Source organism: Oryctolagus cuniculus, chromosome 11 (assembly GCF_964237555.1).
Source record: "Oryctolagus cuniculus chromosome 11, mOryCun1.1, whole genome shotgun sequence".
In the NCBI taxonomy this organism is placed as follows: Eukaryota; Metazoa; Chordata; class Mammalia; order Lagomorpha; family Leporidae; genus Oryctolagus; species Oryctolagus cuniculus.
Window position 1 is genome coordinate 85,598,596 of NC_091442.1, and position 16,135 is coordinate 85,614,730.

Here is a 16,135-nt window from a genome sequence, read left to right on the forward strand (position 1 = left end):
GTTTCCCCTATGGGAACCCCACGCTGAACGGGGCCTCTGCTCAGTGTGCGTCTCTCAGAAAAATAACTTCAGGTTCACAAAATTACTAAATTAATTTCTAAAGGGAGTTTCGTGTCTTTTTGTGGAGGATTCTCGAGTTTAGTGGCTTTTTTGTTATTGTTGTTGTCAAAGTCTGTACACAGATTTTGCAGTTTCAGGTGTGGATGGAGGAACTACTCGGAGTATAAATCCTTGTTTTATTGCTGGGAGAAAAAAAGAGAATAAGGCAAATGTTAGCGTCTTGAAAGACACAACAGGGATTTATTTTCCCTTCTCTTCATGTGCGTGCCCTTTAATTTTTTCCATCCCTCCAGCAGAGCTCAGGCAACCCCAAATTAAAGCAGTTCGCACTGTGTGGCACATGATGATTAAATCTTCTCTGGCTGTTCTGAAGATGGACAGATAACAGTTGTTGCAGAAAACCTTTTGTAGTGGCTGAAAAGACAACTGTCACGGAGAACGCTGTAACTCCCCTGTGTTACAAGATAAAGTTAAATTAGATCAGCTGAGGTCCTTTGTCGGTAGTGATCCCTTTAATGGTATTTGAAATGTGTTGACTGAACAGAAATGGAGTGTCCTAAGTGAAGTTTCATTATCCGTCGGAGCCTCTTGTAAATACCACAGTGTTGTGATGTCTGTTTAGCTAATTTCATGTTCTTTTGAAGCCGCTCTTCAGTCGCCTAAAATGCTTATTACCAGTGAAGACTGTACATTAGCACACAAGAGCCTAGAGAAAACATCACTTACCCTTTGGTAATGGACAACTAAATAATAGTGGCAAATGAGAATTAATTATCTTTATGCAGATGTCACATCAGCCTGCCGTGGCACAGGCTTATTTATGCTTTGAAAAAATACCATTTTGTTTTTTTATGAGGATGTAGAGCAGGCAGATAGCAGATAAGGAAGAAATGATTTGCACTGGCATTACTTCAGTGGCTTATTCAGAACATCAAAGAATATAGTGAACACTTTGTAAACTCTTTTCCTCTTTTTTTGATTCAAAAAGTGCTGCAGGATGCGTGAGGCTTTTGCGGTAGGAACTGTGGCAGGTGATTTGTTTCTTTAGTCCTGTTTTCCATGGGTAGTGGGTTGCTTGTTGCAGTCTTCAAGGTGCGGATCCTAAATTGTAATACCTATGGGGCCCAGCTGGAGAGAGCCTTATTTTCCTGTCTCACTGTGCCAGTGAAGGTATTATGAAATACATTTAAGAGTTTTTATACAGAGGTCTTTATTTGCACTAAAATTTTGTCAGTGATACAAAGAGCTCTTATATGTGTTAGAAAAAAGGTATGAGTCACTATAAAGTTTTGGAAGGACTAAGAAGTATTTGAACATTTAAAAAATGCTTTTTCCTTGTTTGCTCTCTTAACTTCTGATATCTATCTGGCATATTTGTATTGGAACAACTGACCTAAACATCTTAGCATTAGTCTTGTAAAGTGTATGCTTTGGGGTACGTATCTCCACTTTGGTGCCTGGGTTCAACTCATAACAGTATTTGACACAGTGTGTGTTTTGTTTACTGGGTAGTATGCTGTTGAATGGAACAGGTGTGTTTGGGATGCTGTTATCTGTGTATAATAGGTATACAAAAAATGACTACAGCTTCAAGTGTTGTCAACAAACATACATCCACATGTGCATGTTCACACACACACACACACACACACGACAGAAATCTATCGATGCTCCCTTCCACCTGTCCCATCCCATGTCCATTCAGTCCATCGTGAGTCCAGGGACTATCGAAATGGGATTTTGCAGATGTAATGGAAATATCCAGTCACTTTGGATATGAAGATTATCCAAGAAGGCCTGCCCCAGCTGATTGATGAGTCATTTAAAATGAGAAATTTTTCTCCAGCAGTGGCAGTAAAGGAGCTCAGTGAGATTCCATTCACCTTTCTGTTGCAGTTTGAAAGATAGAAGGGGCCAAGGAAGGAGGACTGTGGACAGCCAGAAGCTGAGAGTGATTGCTAGTTGACAGCTAGCAAAGAAATGGGGACATCACACAAATAGAATTTGTACTGCAACACAAGTGAGCATGAAAGTAGATGCCTATCTAGAGCCTCCAGGTTTGGCCGGCACCTGGACTTTGCCTTTTTGAGACCCAGTGTGGAAAATGTAGCTGTGTCATGCTGAACTTCTGACATGCAGAGCTGTGAGTGAACAACTCCATCTTGTCCTTAGCCTCAATGTTTGCAACAATAGAAAACTATTACATATATGCAGATATATGTAAACCAGGAAGCATGAGAGACACTACATTAATTTCAGTTTGCAGGGCCAAAAGGGAAAAAGAAAAAGTTGGATAATGTTAACAGAACTGTAGATCTGCTATATGTTCTCATTTTGTACATGAGAAATTAGAAGTCCAGAAAAGGTTAAGGCATTGTTGAAGATTTTGAATCTGGCTAGTTGCAGATCTGGGAAGGGGGCTGGTCTTTGGATTCAAAGTTTGGTATTTTTTCAACTGGACTTCAATATGGTGCATGATGAGTTTTGGTTGATATGTGAACCAACGTGGCAAAAAGCTAAATAATGGGCAACTTCTCTGTCATAATGTCAAAATATTATTATTATTATTATTTAGCTATGGGATGGAAACAGTGTGGTGTGCTTTACTGTGTCTCGTCAGCCACTATGAAAGTGTTGATACACTTGGTGCAGCGTTCTTCATGTTGGCTCACTGCTGACTCCGGTCAGTGGTGCTGCTGTTATTTGGGGTATCACGCGCGTAACCTTTTACCTGAGATTTACTTAGCACCTTCCCTTTAAGCATCCTCAGTGATAGCAATGATCTGACCCTGGAGAGTTAATTTAATATTGTTTCTAAGTAGCTTCTGGATAGTTCTAATAGGAAGGATCAGGTTTGGTGAACAGTCCGATTAATTTGATGAAAATCAGTCTGGGGAATAGATAAAAAAATTGGTCTAAATAATATAATAAAAAGAAATACTAGTATCACATATTAAGATAGACTTTCCTATTTGTTTCTTTAATTCAATTTATCTGACCATAGATTGAAAGAAAAGGCTTAGAAGTCTTTTGGAGCCGTGTTGGCTGTGTGGGAGTAAGTATCAGTTTTTCCTGGCGAGTGGTTGCATAGCACGTGCTGTTTAGGGGAAAATGAACCCCAGTTTGACAACGTGCGTGATCATGGGCAAGTTATCCAGCTGCTGCAGACCTCGTTTTCTCTATGTGTAAAATGGAGGCGAGGAGGCACTCAGTGGATGCATGAACTGGGTATGGACTATGTCCTATTAGTGTACACACTAGCTCATAGTCTGTGCTTAAGCATTGCTTGCTTTTTAAAACATCGTTTTTGGTGGTAGTTAAATGATGTGCTTAGGTTTGATGGATAGGAGAAGCCACTTCTTTTAATTGGACCCTAGAAATAGGACTCCCCAGTGAATCTCACCCTCTGCTTAGTTCTTGGTAACTCTATATAGAGCCTCAGCGTGTGTTCCCTGACAATTGGAGGAGATAGAGTAGGTGGTTCTCTGTTTTCATAACCTTTTCTCCTGCCCCCTTTTTCCTAACCCATGTTACCATGATATCACTCTGGCTTTTCCCAAGCGTGACAGAATCTTGTAATTTGGCCTGCTTCTACTTTAGAAATTCTTCTTATGTGTTTGTATTCATACAGTAAGAAAACAAAATTCTGTCACCCTAGATTTAAATTCTAGCTTTAAAACAGAACAAAATAAAACAAAACAAAAAGAAATCTCCTTGCTTGAGCTCTCTTACCTGAGTCTATAAATCTGGACAGAGTTCTAGCTTGTAGGTTTGATTGACTGTGCAGCCCCGTGTCGGCACAGAGGACCAGGGTCTCCGTGCATGGTGGTCCAGGTGGGCTCCAGTCCTCTTGATTTCTTGTAGCCTTACTTGTTCTGTGATCCCTTGCGTCTGATGAAGCGTTAGCAAGGCTGGTTGGTGCTTCAGGAAAGAGAATAAATATTGTGCTCTAAAATAGACACAATTTTAAAGCAGGTGTTAAAAATGGAAAGAGTAATTCTCAGAGAAAAACATATAGCAGGAAATTTTAGATAGCTCACCATATACTTATTTGTAGTTTTTTCTCTATGCCTGTAATCATAGTTTTATAAGTTGTGAAGTTCCTCCTAGATTTTATACCATTAAACTCTGAAAGCTTAAAAGATGATTATTCTTTCAGAAGTAGTTTTAACTCAGAATTTAATGGTATGAAATACTTAAATACTTCCTAGAATGCTGACTAAATCAAGCTGGCTTTTGTTAGAAACTGGCGAGCTTGGTTAAGTTGAAGGAAAGAGATGGCTCTTGACATCTTCATATTTTTGAGAGGTGACTTGGAAGCAGTCTGGGGTGTGCCATTTCTCAAAGGACTTGAAGATCTGGGTGCACATTGGAATCATGGCTGAGATGCTTCCTGGGATACCCACTGTGGGGAGCAACCCGGACTGGACTAAGTTACTGGAATTAAGACTTATTCTATGCATCTGCTCTCCCACAATATGGCGCTGGGAGAGAAGAAAACAGCTTCTACGCAGCTGCCTCTTGCCAACTTGAGTGATGACCTCCAGGAGCTGATCCTGCTCCTGATTGGAGGAGAGCAGCGTACTCGGCGTGTGGGCAGCCGAGTTAGGATTGGCAGAGGAGGACTATAAAGGAGGAGAGAGACGGCATGCACCAGGAACATCTAAGGGGAATATCTATCTGAAGGAACACCTGTGCAGCCCCCGAGAGAGCCGGCCGGCGGTGTGCCGCTCCCCCGCGGAAGTGGGGAAAGTGGCAGGGGGAACCGCCCTTCCACGGAGGTGGAAGGGTCCGTAGCCAACCCAGGAAGAACCAGCAGCAAACCCGGGGAGGGCCGAGCAGACAAAAGAACAGCGCAGGGTCCTGTGTCGTTCCTCCATGAAGAGGGGGAGCGACAACCCACATTGTATATTAGAGTGCCAGGGTTGGAGTCCTGGGCACATTGTCAATTCCAGCTTCCTGTTAATGCAGGTCCTAGGAGGCAGCCTCCCGTGTGAGACCTGGATTCTGTTCCCAGCACCTGGCTTTGACCTGGCCCCATCCTGGCTATTGCTGGCATTTGATGAGTTAACCAGGGGATGGGAGATCTCTCTTTCTCTCCCTCCCACCTTATCTTTTTCTTTTTGCCTTTCAAATACATAAATAACTATTTAAAAAAAAACTTAAAAAATAATATTTGCGTTTTTCACTATTTCACCCTATTTACCGCCTTAGGTGACTAGAGATTTTGTCAGGAAAAATTTTGATATTAATTATTTTATAAAAAGAACTGATACATGCAGGTTGTTTTTTTTTTTTTTAATCTAATGAAGCTAAGAGCTTTATATGAACTGGCCCATTGAATTTTTCATGATACTTGGAGGTACTAATAGCTGTCAGTATTCTTATGAGATACTATGAGGCATCTTCAAAAAGTTAGTGGAAATGCACCATGTAAAAAAAAACTCTGAATGGATTTCAAAATGTCTTTGTACTAAAATAATGTTTAGTTTTTAATACTATTCCCCTGAGCCTTGTGAGGCCCCCTCATGTTCTCAATCCTGTAACTCTATGTCTGTTATCCATTTGTTTCAGACACTGCACAAAGTGCTTTGGATGTGTTGTTTTTCTGATTTCTCACCTTAGTCCTTTGAAGTATTATCTTTCCAGACTCTGCTCTGTGAGGGTCCTGAATTTGCTTAATTCCTCTGGGCTCAGTCCTAGCACAGTAGCTCGGCGTGTGCCTGGCGAATGGTTAGTTACTACTGAATGAACAAATTCCCATTTTTCTGGATGAGGAAACTGTTAAGTAACTGGCACAGTTCAAGTGGTGACACTGGAATTTTCACTGGACAAGTGTAACTTCAGAGTTCGCAACTTTGTGTGCAAATTATTGTTTGTTAAGAAATTTCTGGAATAAGGTTGAATTCTGAGGCACAATGGTGTGTAAACCCAGGTTTTAGAATTAAAAGTTAAAATATAAAATTATTTTTGGAATATTAAGAGCTTTGAAACTATTGGCAATCAGCCCTTATTGGGAAAACTGTGAATTTAGAATGGTTAAATATGAAGAAATATGGGTATTGTGAGTTTTTCTTATTTAATGGGAAAATATGAGGGTAGTAAGACTCTTTGAGGGGCGAGTATTTGGCTCAGCAATCAAGATACTTGCATATCATATCAGGTTGCCTGAGATTAAGTCTCTGCTCCACTTCCAGCTGAATTTCCTGTTATCATACAACCTCCCAGGTGACAGAGAATGGCTCAGGTACTTGGATTCCTTCACATAGGAGACCTAGATGGAGTTCTGGGTTCCTCGCCCAGTCTTAGCTGTTGTGAGCGTTGGGAGAGTGAACCAGCAGACAGAAGATCTTTTTCTTTCTGTCTCTCCTTCTCCCTGTGTCACTCTGCTTTTCAGAGAAACAAAAATGAGTTTGGAAGAAGATTCTGTGACACACTCAATGATTTTTAGTTCATGTAAAGAAGGAAGAATGGAAAAAAACAATTAAGTTTTCTACTGTTTCCTAGTACTTAAAGTACAATACATGATTAATTATGAGGATTTTAAAAATTTATTAAAAGTAGCACGTACTATTACTATTTCCTAACACATTTGTCTTTTCTTTCTGCCAGAGTAGCTGGAATTCTATTATGAACATGCATACTGTGTGGAAGCTGAAATGTGTATTTCCATCTTACAGATTTGCAGGTGTTCCAGTGAAATGGTTTTGAATCAAAGGGGTGAGCAGAATGAATGAGACATTGCAAAATGCACTAATCTACTCCACCGCCAGAATATTGTGAACCTGTGTTTTATTCTGATCAATATGAATTGACTGCTGGTTTGAAAATTATGGTGATTTTTATGAGGGAAAATGGCATTCCATTTTAATTTCTAGTGTGTATCTCTTTAAAAAATTCTTTATTTATTTGCAAGGCAGAGTTACAGAGAAGGTGAAAGAGAGAGAGATATCAATGGATTTTCCATCTGTTGGTTCACTCCCCAAATGGTTGCAGTGTCTGTGTCTGGGCCAGGTTGATTCCTGGAGCCTGGAACTCCATCCAACATGCACTTGAGCCATTTGCTGCTTTTCCAGGCTCATTAGAGAACTGGATAGGAAGTTGAGCAGCCAGGACAGGAACCGGCACCTGTAGGGGTGCTGCTGTTGCAGACGGTGGCCTAGCTCACTGTGTCACAGCTGCAGCCCCACAGTATGTATTTTGGTGAAGTTCAACATCTTTTCAGATAGATATGCCCATTCCCCCCAGCCCCCACCCCAGACTATTTTTTAATTTATTGCAAGCTCCATTTTTTAATAAAAAGCTCTTTAGTTGCTCACAAGAATCACATGGTTGGAATTACCCTGTTATTAATAGGTGAGCTGTTTATATTCTTGGGAGCATAAACTAGGGAGCAGCCAGCCGTTCTTTTGGTAAATTGGCTTAGAGACTTCAAAACCACCAACCGCAACCTCCAGCAAATTAATGTAATTTCATAACATCATCATCCCCCTTAGTAGATGTGAATAAACATCTTGGATTCAGAATGTTAAAGATGAGTAAATTCTATGTTAAGGCTTTGCTTTAACAGGAGTAATGAACTTCATAAATACTGAAGCTTTGGAGTGGTGGTGTCAGCAGTCCATTGAGGCTCGTGTCCTCTGTCTTCTCTGTTTTGCCGTTCAGCCTCTGCTGTGGGGTTCCACCGCTGGCCTTGAAATCCGTCGGTACACTGCCTCTGTCCTGCTTCCGTTCCACACCTGGGCCCAAGTCACTTAGATCAGTAGTTCCTGCTGTCCTCGAGGGCTGCACCAGGGAGCGATTCTCTGTCTGGGCTTTTTCATCATCTCTTTGAATGAGCATTGCTGTCTTAAGCCAACGAGACAGAGGTATATCCCTTGTTGACCTATGGCTTTGCTCTTCTGCTAAAAAAGTACTCAGGCAGATACTGGAGAGAGCGGTGTTCCCTGAGGCTGCTGGTCTTTTTCTGCTCACCACTCCTGCCCTCCTCCCCTCAGAAGCCAAGTCACTCTGCGTAATCAAACTATGTACAATTTATCTCTTAAAACCGGACAGGCAGCAAGTCCTTTGTTTCCGCGTTCTTGGTTTTGTCATGCCAGTGTGCTGGCTGAAAACAAAATTGCTTCTCTTATTTTAATGAAGGAAGAAGTTTCCTGGTTTAAAAAAAAAAAAAAAAGACTGGCCATGTGTAAACATTTTTAAACTGTTGCCTTATTTGTGGTTTTTCAGTGTAGAAGGCAAAAGTTTAAAAGTAAATAAGATGTAAAGTTTAAAGTAAATACAAGGGTTTTTCATCAACTAGTTTTTCTTACTGACCAGCGTTAGGCGGCTTAAATAATTTTAAATGAAGAAAATAATTAAGGAAACTGTGTTTCACTTCTGTTTCCTGCATTGGGAAGCATCAATGCACAAAGACTTCAGAAGCTCATTTTGTGCAGAGAAGGCACGAGAACATTACACAGAACTTGTGAAATGTAGGTCCGTCTCCTGAGACACCCGAAGGCATAATAAATTCTCTGAGAGGCACAATTGATTAATGTGTGAGGCTGTTTAAATTTTCAAAGATATTCTAAAATGCATTTCCAGTTTTTGGATGCAAAAGATAATTGATTTCAAATGTCAGCCTGTGTCTTATGATGATGAAACGAGTTGGCCCTCCTAGGGAAAATACAGGTGAAAATAAATTGTGCTGTCTTAATTAGAAAACATAGATGGAGTTAGCGATGTCACTGAGTGTGTTCTCCAGGGAGTCTTTGTAGGGCATGTGTTGCTAGGCACTGGGTATTCTGGGATCCCACAGTTACATCTGTGCAGGGACAAATGGACATGTCACCAGGATCAGGAGAGTGAAATTTATGTGTGGAAGTCCACCTGCTTTTCTGGGAGGTACCTTAAAGGCATGGCATCCAGGAACATTTCCATTATTCTGCCTTTGTTTATCAGAAATAAGTTGAAATGAAGACATTCCTTAGAGAATAACCAGTCATTGCATTGCTTTAAATGCATTCCTGTCTTAGTGGCATCTAAAAACAAATATTCTGTTATTGATTTTTCATAGCAGTGGTTTAATTCAATGAGCTAGGGGGAAAAAAAAGAAAAAGAAAAAAGAAAAGCCCCTAGGGTTCTGGGGCTTAGCAACCTTGTACTGGAAGAAGTAGACAGCCCTTTGGTAAAATTATAGCTGTGCTCTGCTAATTTATTTCTAGAACAAAACTTTATAAATGAAACATTTGGATGGTACTAGAGGTACTTGCTTTTAAAAAGTACTTGAGTTGAGTGACTTCACCTAGTAGTGTATCATTTTGGAATGTGAATGAGCACTTCTGAATCTACGTGGCCTGGAAATTGGGTTTTCTTCTATTTGATTTTCTCAAAGCACAGTACAGCTGCACTCATCTCCTCGTAGCAGGAATGTTTGAGGATGGGTTAAATGAGCTATCGAAAGCATCTCAGCAATAGGTATCACGCAAGGCACAATTATTTTCCAAGTGCTATCTGTGGGCTGCTTTCCCAAATCACAGGTTTCTTGAAATAGAGATTACAATCAAAGTTCTTCTGTACACCATTGTCTCCGGAGCGCCTGCCAGCATTCCAACTTGCTGTCACTTTGAGGAGATTTTTCGGATTCCTCAGTGTTGTAAGTGAATGTTTATTTCAATTCTGCATACTGGGGACCTTATTTTAGAGGGGGCCACGGCCAGGTAAAGCAGGTTGCTCAGTGTGTCTGTTTTTCCTTTGTGCTGTCAAGGCACCAAGCAGCAGGGCGTGGGTGTCTGCTGTGTGTGCCTCCCCAGCATAAGTTCCCCTTTTGTTCTGACAGTGTTCACAGCTTCCTCTGGGAAAAGCTCTCCTCTGTGCCGCTCACCTGTGCCTGTGTAGAGAGGAGGGACTGCTCCTGCCCCACCCCTTGCTATAACGGACAAGGGACCCTTCTTCTGCCCCTGGACTGATGGCTAAGCTTCCAAGATTGGTCAAGTGAGACAATTCCTAGACTTTTTGTTGAAATTATTGGAAAGAAGACTTCCAATTTCACCCCACCGCCCACCCAGCCCTCGCCATGGGATCTCTTTGGTACTAGTCAGCAAGAGAACCTCCTGTTGTGGTGGTCCCGCACCATCCTTCTTGGAGGGATGCCGAAGGCAGAATTTGAAGCTGGATATTCACACGTCTGACAGCCTGGTCTCAGTGCTGCTCAGTGATTGGATCGGAGGGATTGTGCTCCGTGTCACTCCCTGTGAGCTGGGTTCCCCTCACTTGTAACTGAGACAAACTTCACTGAAAAACCCCTCATAGTGTTGGATCTGCCTTCACTCCTGAAGCTGACTTTTGGTGTGTAGGTGATATTTTTGTCAGTGATTTTTCTTTAATATTAAATGATTTCTATCACAATAGAAAAAAAGAAAATGGCTACTAAATATAAAATATCAAATAGGAAAAACCCACATTAGGATTCCGTCATCTGTATTCACAAGTGACTGCTATGTTGCCTTTGTGTGATGTCAGAGTCAAGGCTGTAGTATGTCACAGGATGAGTTGAGGAGCATTTTTTTTCTTTTCTCCGAAATAAGTTTTATAGGAATACCATGATTTCTTTGAATTAAAATGAATGATAAAATTATTTGTAAGCCTGCCTACTTCATTGCTTCATTATTTCCTAGTATCTTATTTGGGTTTGTTGTGTTTTGTTTTTCTAAATTGTTAAGTTGGGTACATAGTATTTTATTCTTATTTACTAATAAAAAGGTGAAATTTAGAAATGAAATGAAATAAACTTTGGCCACCTAATTCTCCTCTCTATTGGCTTAAATATTTCCCATGTGGGAACATGAGGACTTCGAGGTACACAGAACACAGACAAGCCGGAAGTCCTTGATTAGCAGAGCAGTGGGGTTATTAGAGTCTGTGACAAAGACCTGAAGGGAAGCCGTGCATTTTCTCCACAAAAGAAGAGGCTGGACTTGCTTGGGAGCAATCATCCTGCCAGGAAGGCTGCGTGAGGGTTTCACCTTGGGATGTGGCCTCCCTGCCTTGGCAGGTATTTACTGCTTCCAGATTGGATCCCGGCGTGGGACAAAGGACTGTGCAGACCTCCTCCCTGCCTGAGCGTAATTAGCATCAGCACAGTGTCCTGAACAGTGATTGGATATAAACAAAGCAAGCGGATAGAGGAGCCTGGAGAGACTGGGCTTTTGGCAATTACTCAGCAGTGATTCTCACCTTTCTTAAATGTGGAAGCATTTGTGGATTTTGACCACATTTTCCTTTGGCCTAGCAGTCCTCACTTTTTTTGGAGAGCATCCTCCGGATAGTGGAAATGGTGGGCCCACTGGGGGTGTACACAGGTGGGCGACCGCCAATCCAGATATCACACGACTGCAGTAGGATTCACCCACATGGCTCCAGATGAGCCCTTGGCCTCCAAGGGCAGAATGAATTAATTCTCCAGTGGTGATAATAAAAATATTGGTATTGTAGAAGTACTTTAAATCTCGTGTGTGTGTGTGTGTGTGTGTGTGTGTTTTCTTTTTTTGTTTTGGTTCAGATTGTTTTCCTAGAGCAAAACTGATTTCCAGAGATTAAAAAGAAAATATGAAAAAAGCCAAATATTCTCAGTTTTGGCATGATTTACAGCTGTTGATGGCTTTAGCTGTATTTCACAGATAAGTTCCTGGAAGGTTGAAAGTAAGGGGATCCTGTTTGCAGCATGGTCATGAAGCTTGCACTCTTTAAGTGGTTCCATTGGGAATCTATTAGTGAGCACTTGAGAGTCTCCTCCTGTGATCTTTGGGACATGCTTACTGGAGCATTTCTCTCTTACTTGTCATTGTGTTTCTAAGTCAAAATAAATATTGGTTCATTTGTGAATTTATTTTCTGTACTTTGCTAATGGATAAAATCTCTTTAAAACATTAACATTTGATTTAATGTGCTTGAATGCTTACCAAGTATTTTTCATGTAAGTTGTCTTACTTATCTTTATAGCAACATTGAGGATCCCAGAGATATTAATGTTCTTCTTGGTCTGTTCATTGATGAGCAATCTGAGGGCTTATATAGGTTAACAAATACATTCATGTGCTTTGTGAACCTAACTTACCCATTGCATATTATCACAGTATTTGTCATGACTTTGCTCTTGAAACCAAGAAACTATTTACTAGTGATTTGTCACATGAGTCTGTACTTTTATATCCCTCTCTGTGTGATTCTATTAGCATCTCCAGTTTTTTACATCAGTTGTTGATTTTTTTTAACCATCTTCTATATTTTAAGAACTACATGTAAATGTGATGCAGAATGCACAAATTGTCCATCTTGCAAAGGATGCAGGATCCCATGAAGTTGGTGAAAATGGCTCAGTAAGGTCTCAGTTAACACACACACCTGCAGACAAGTGGGGCTACGGCAGGACTGAATCAGGCAGTTATCACCATGGATAATGATAGGAGAGGCCCTTCCAAAAAAAAGTATGTTGTCAGGCCGGCGCCGTGGCTCAATAGGCTAATCCTCCACCTTGCGGCGCCGGCACACCGGGTTCTAGTCCCGGTCGGGGCGCCGGATTCTGTCCCGGTTGCCCCTCTTCCAGGCCAGCTCTCTGCTATGGCCAGGGAGTGCAGTGGAGGATGGCCCAGGTGCTTGGGCCCTGCACCCCATGGGAGACCAGGAAAAGCACCTGGCTCCTGGCTCCTGCCATCGGATCAGCGCGGTGCGCCGGCTGCAGCGGCGGCCATTGGAGGGTGAACCAACGGCAAAGGAAGACCTTTCTCTCTGTCTCTCTCTCTCACTGTCCACTCTGCCTGTCAAAAAAAAAAAAAAAAAAAGTATGTTGTCAATATCAAAGGATTAGATGAGACTCTGAGGAAAATCCTTGTTTATTTTGGCAAAAAAGACTATTTTTTGGTTTGTTTTGTTTAAAAGATGTGACTGTAAGTTAAATGAAAACTAAGACTTGTATGGCCCTGTTAGCTCTTTGAAACTAGAATATAGAAAATATGTAAATATATGTGTAATTCTCCTAAATCCCATATTTCTGTCCCTACCATGAAAAACTGTCTAGACTTTTGTGTATTATTCTCCCTGAATTTTTTTTTTTTTTATTTGAGAGGCATAGAGACAGAGATAGATAGATAGATAGATAGGTAGGGACAGAGAGAGATAGTTCTCACTGGTTCACTCTTTGAATGCTGGGGGCAGGAATACAATCCAAGTTTCTCATGTGAGTGGCAGGAACCCAGCCCCTGGAGCCATCACCTGCTGCCTCTGAGGGTGTACATGGCAGGAAGCTGGAATCGAGAGCAGAGCTGGTGCTCACAGCAGGCACTCTGATACAGGATGCGATATTCTTACTACTGTTGTAACTGCTAGACCAAATTCCTACTCTTCCCCTGTACTGTATTAAAAGTAGTTTTTCCGTGTATGCATGTGTCCCTTTAGTTGTATTTGCTGATTTTTGAGCTTTGTGAAAAATGATATTGAGCTCTATGTATCCTTCTGTCATTTACTTTTTTTTTTTCAAGATTTATGTATTTATTTGAAAGTCAGAGTTACACAGAGAGAGAGGAGAAGCAGAGAGAGAGAGAGAGGTCTTCCACCAGCTGATTCGCTCCCCAGTTGGCCGCAGTGGCTGGTGCTGTGCCAATCTGAAGCCAGCAACCAGCAGCTTCTTCCAGGTCTCTGATGCGGGTGCAGGGGCCCAAGCACTTGGGTCATCCTCCACTGCTTTCCCAGGCCACAGCAGAGAGCTGGATGGAAGTGGAGCAGGCAGGACTTGAACTGGTGCCCATATGGGATGCCTGCCCTGCAGGTGGCAGCTTTACCTGCTACGCCACAGCACCAGCCCCCTGTCATTTGCTTTTTAAAAACTCAGTTGTTTGAAAATTTTATCCTTGTTGTGACATGTTGCTCTGTCTTACTCATTTCTACTGCTGTATAATAATCTGAAGTATTACTCAGGAGGTGAAATGTATCCACAAGGATTCATATATATTGTTTTTGTATAAAAAGGTATAAAAGTTTGAAGAAGAATTTGACATTAACATATACAGCTACTTTTGCTTTTCCACTCCTAGGCGTAGACCCTAGATCTAGAATGGTGAATTTAAATTATACGTTTTGTCAAAGTATCCATGACAAAGTGTTCATTTTTTTTAAAAGATTTATTTATTTATTTATTTCAGACACAGTGTCATAGACAGAGAGGAAGAGACAGAGAGAGAGAGAGGTCTTCCATCCTCTGGTTCACTCCTCAAATGTCTGCAACAGCTCAAGCTGGGCCAATCTGAAGCCAGGAGCCAGAAGCTTCTTCTAGGTCTCCCACATGGGTGCAGGGGCCCAAGCACTTGGGTCATCTTCCACTGCTTTCCCAGGCCATTAGCAGGGAGCTGGATCAGAAGTTGAGCAGCTGGAACTCAACTGGCGTGCATGTGGGATGCCTGCACTGCAGGCCAAGGCTCACTGGCCCTGATAGTGTTCGTTTTATAAATGTAGCATAGACAGTTAGATTATGACCTTATAATAAATAGTCATTAAATAAAGTTGTGGAATAATTATTTTACATTCAAACAGCCAGTTAAATTGAAACCAAATTACCCATTATCATAAGAATAGATTTTAACAATAATTAAAACCCTAACAATATCATTAAAATAATTTCAGGTTTATTTAGGTATGTTTTCAATATAGATATTTATTCAGTGGCAGAGACTCATTTCTCAAACGTTTAATGTGAGCTTGATTGGATAAATGCAAAGCATATTTTAAAGTATTTATCGATTATTTGCATTTTATTTGAAAAGTAGAGACAGAGAAATTTCAGGTTCATTCCCCAAGTGGCCACAGCTGGCTGGGACCCAAATACTCAAACCATCATCTGCTGCTTTCCAGGGTGAGCATTAGCAGGAATCTAGAAGTAAAAGTGGAATTGGAGCTTTAACCCAGGCACTTTGATGTGAGCTGCAGGCATTCCAAATGATGTTTAAAGCACTTTAACAAAGGCCGATCCACAGTGCACTGTTTAAATATGACCTGTCTCTCTGGAAGGTAATATAGCCCTCCAGGAAAGCATACTGAATTGGTGGGGAGGTCAAGAATTAAGGTATATTGAGGGATGCATATCTCAAGCCTTGTATGATTTCACTCTGACCAGTTTCATAGCCGGTAAAATAGTGATGACAGTATCAGACTTGGCTGTTTGCCCATTAGGTGGAATAGAATATGGGAAAATTATTTTTAATTATAGAGCGTTATGCAAAGTGAATGCCTACTGTTGTCATCACAGCTGCTTGAATCGCTGTGTCTTAGGAAACAAACCTAGGCACTTTTTTGAACATGTAAATCACGAGAATGTATCTCATCAGCCTAGTGCCCATTAAAACAGCCTTTTAGGAAAAATGTCAGGTGGCTGTTTAGCACAGTAGTTAAGTCACTAGTTGGGATGCCCACAGACCATATCAGAGTCCCTGGTTCAAGAACTGGCCATTCCTGCTGATGCACAGCTTGGGAGGCACCAAGTGATGACTGATGTGCTGCTAGGATCCCTGCCACCATGGAGAAGACCTACATTGAGATTTGGTCTCCTGGCTTTGGGCTGGCCTAGCCCTTGCTGTTTTGAGCATTTTATTAGTGAACTTGAGGATAAAAGATCTCTGTCTGTTTCTCTTCTTTTAAAATAAATTGAACAAAAATAAATAAATTTTCAAAATGTCAGAAATATTAATAATAAGCAAAGTCTTTGTACTGACTTAATATCCAAACTTGCCCTTGTTTTATTATATAACATGACTAAGACGCTTTCATAGGAATTTAAAGTAATTTCTCCCTTTTTAATGTCTTGGGAAAATTTATCTTAAAAGAGAGATGAGATTCTAGTAGTCAGTTCTAAACATTTCCGTTGCCCTTTATGCAAAAGTTCCCAGGGATGACACAGAAACAGCGCTATGTGAGGAGGATACACTGTGGCATGGATATCCGGATCTTACTCAGTAGCTATCTGAATAGATTAATGCATAAGCACTGAGTTCTTGCTCATGCCCTCTGGCAAAATTCCAGCCTTTCATGGCTGTGTTGTAACTTTTAA

General features: G+C 41.2%; 1 protein-coding gene and 1 long non-coding RNA gene across 3 annotated transcripts in view; one reads left to right on the top strand and one right to left on the bottom strand.

Annotated features, from left to right (window-relative positions):
- TMTC2 (transmembrane O-mannosyltransferase targeting cadherins 2) overlaps positions 1–16,135 on the top strand; it is a 449,447-nt gene that overhangs the window by 59,215 nt on the left and 374,097 nt on the right. The gene's annotated exons all lie outside the window — the stretch shown is intronic.
- LOC138844227 (uncharacterized) lies at positions 273–4,415 on the bottom strand. The gene is made up of 2 exons (XR_011379792.1): positions 3,793–4,415; positions 273–2,950 (listed from the first exon to the last, which is right to left on the bottom strand). It is a non-coding gene; the product is annotated as an uncharacterized lncRNA (long non-coding RNA).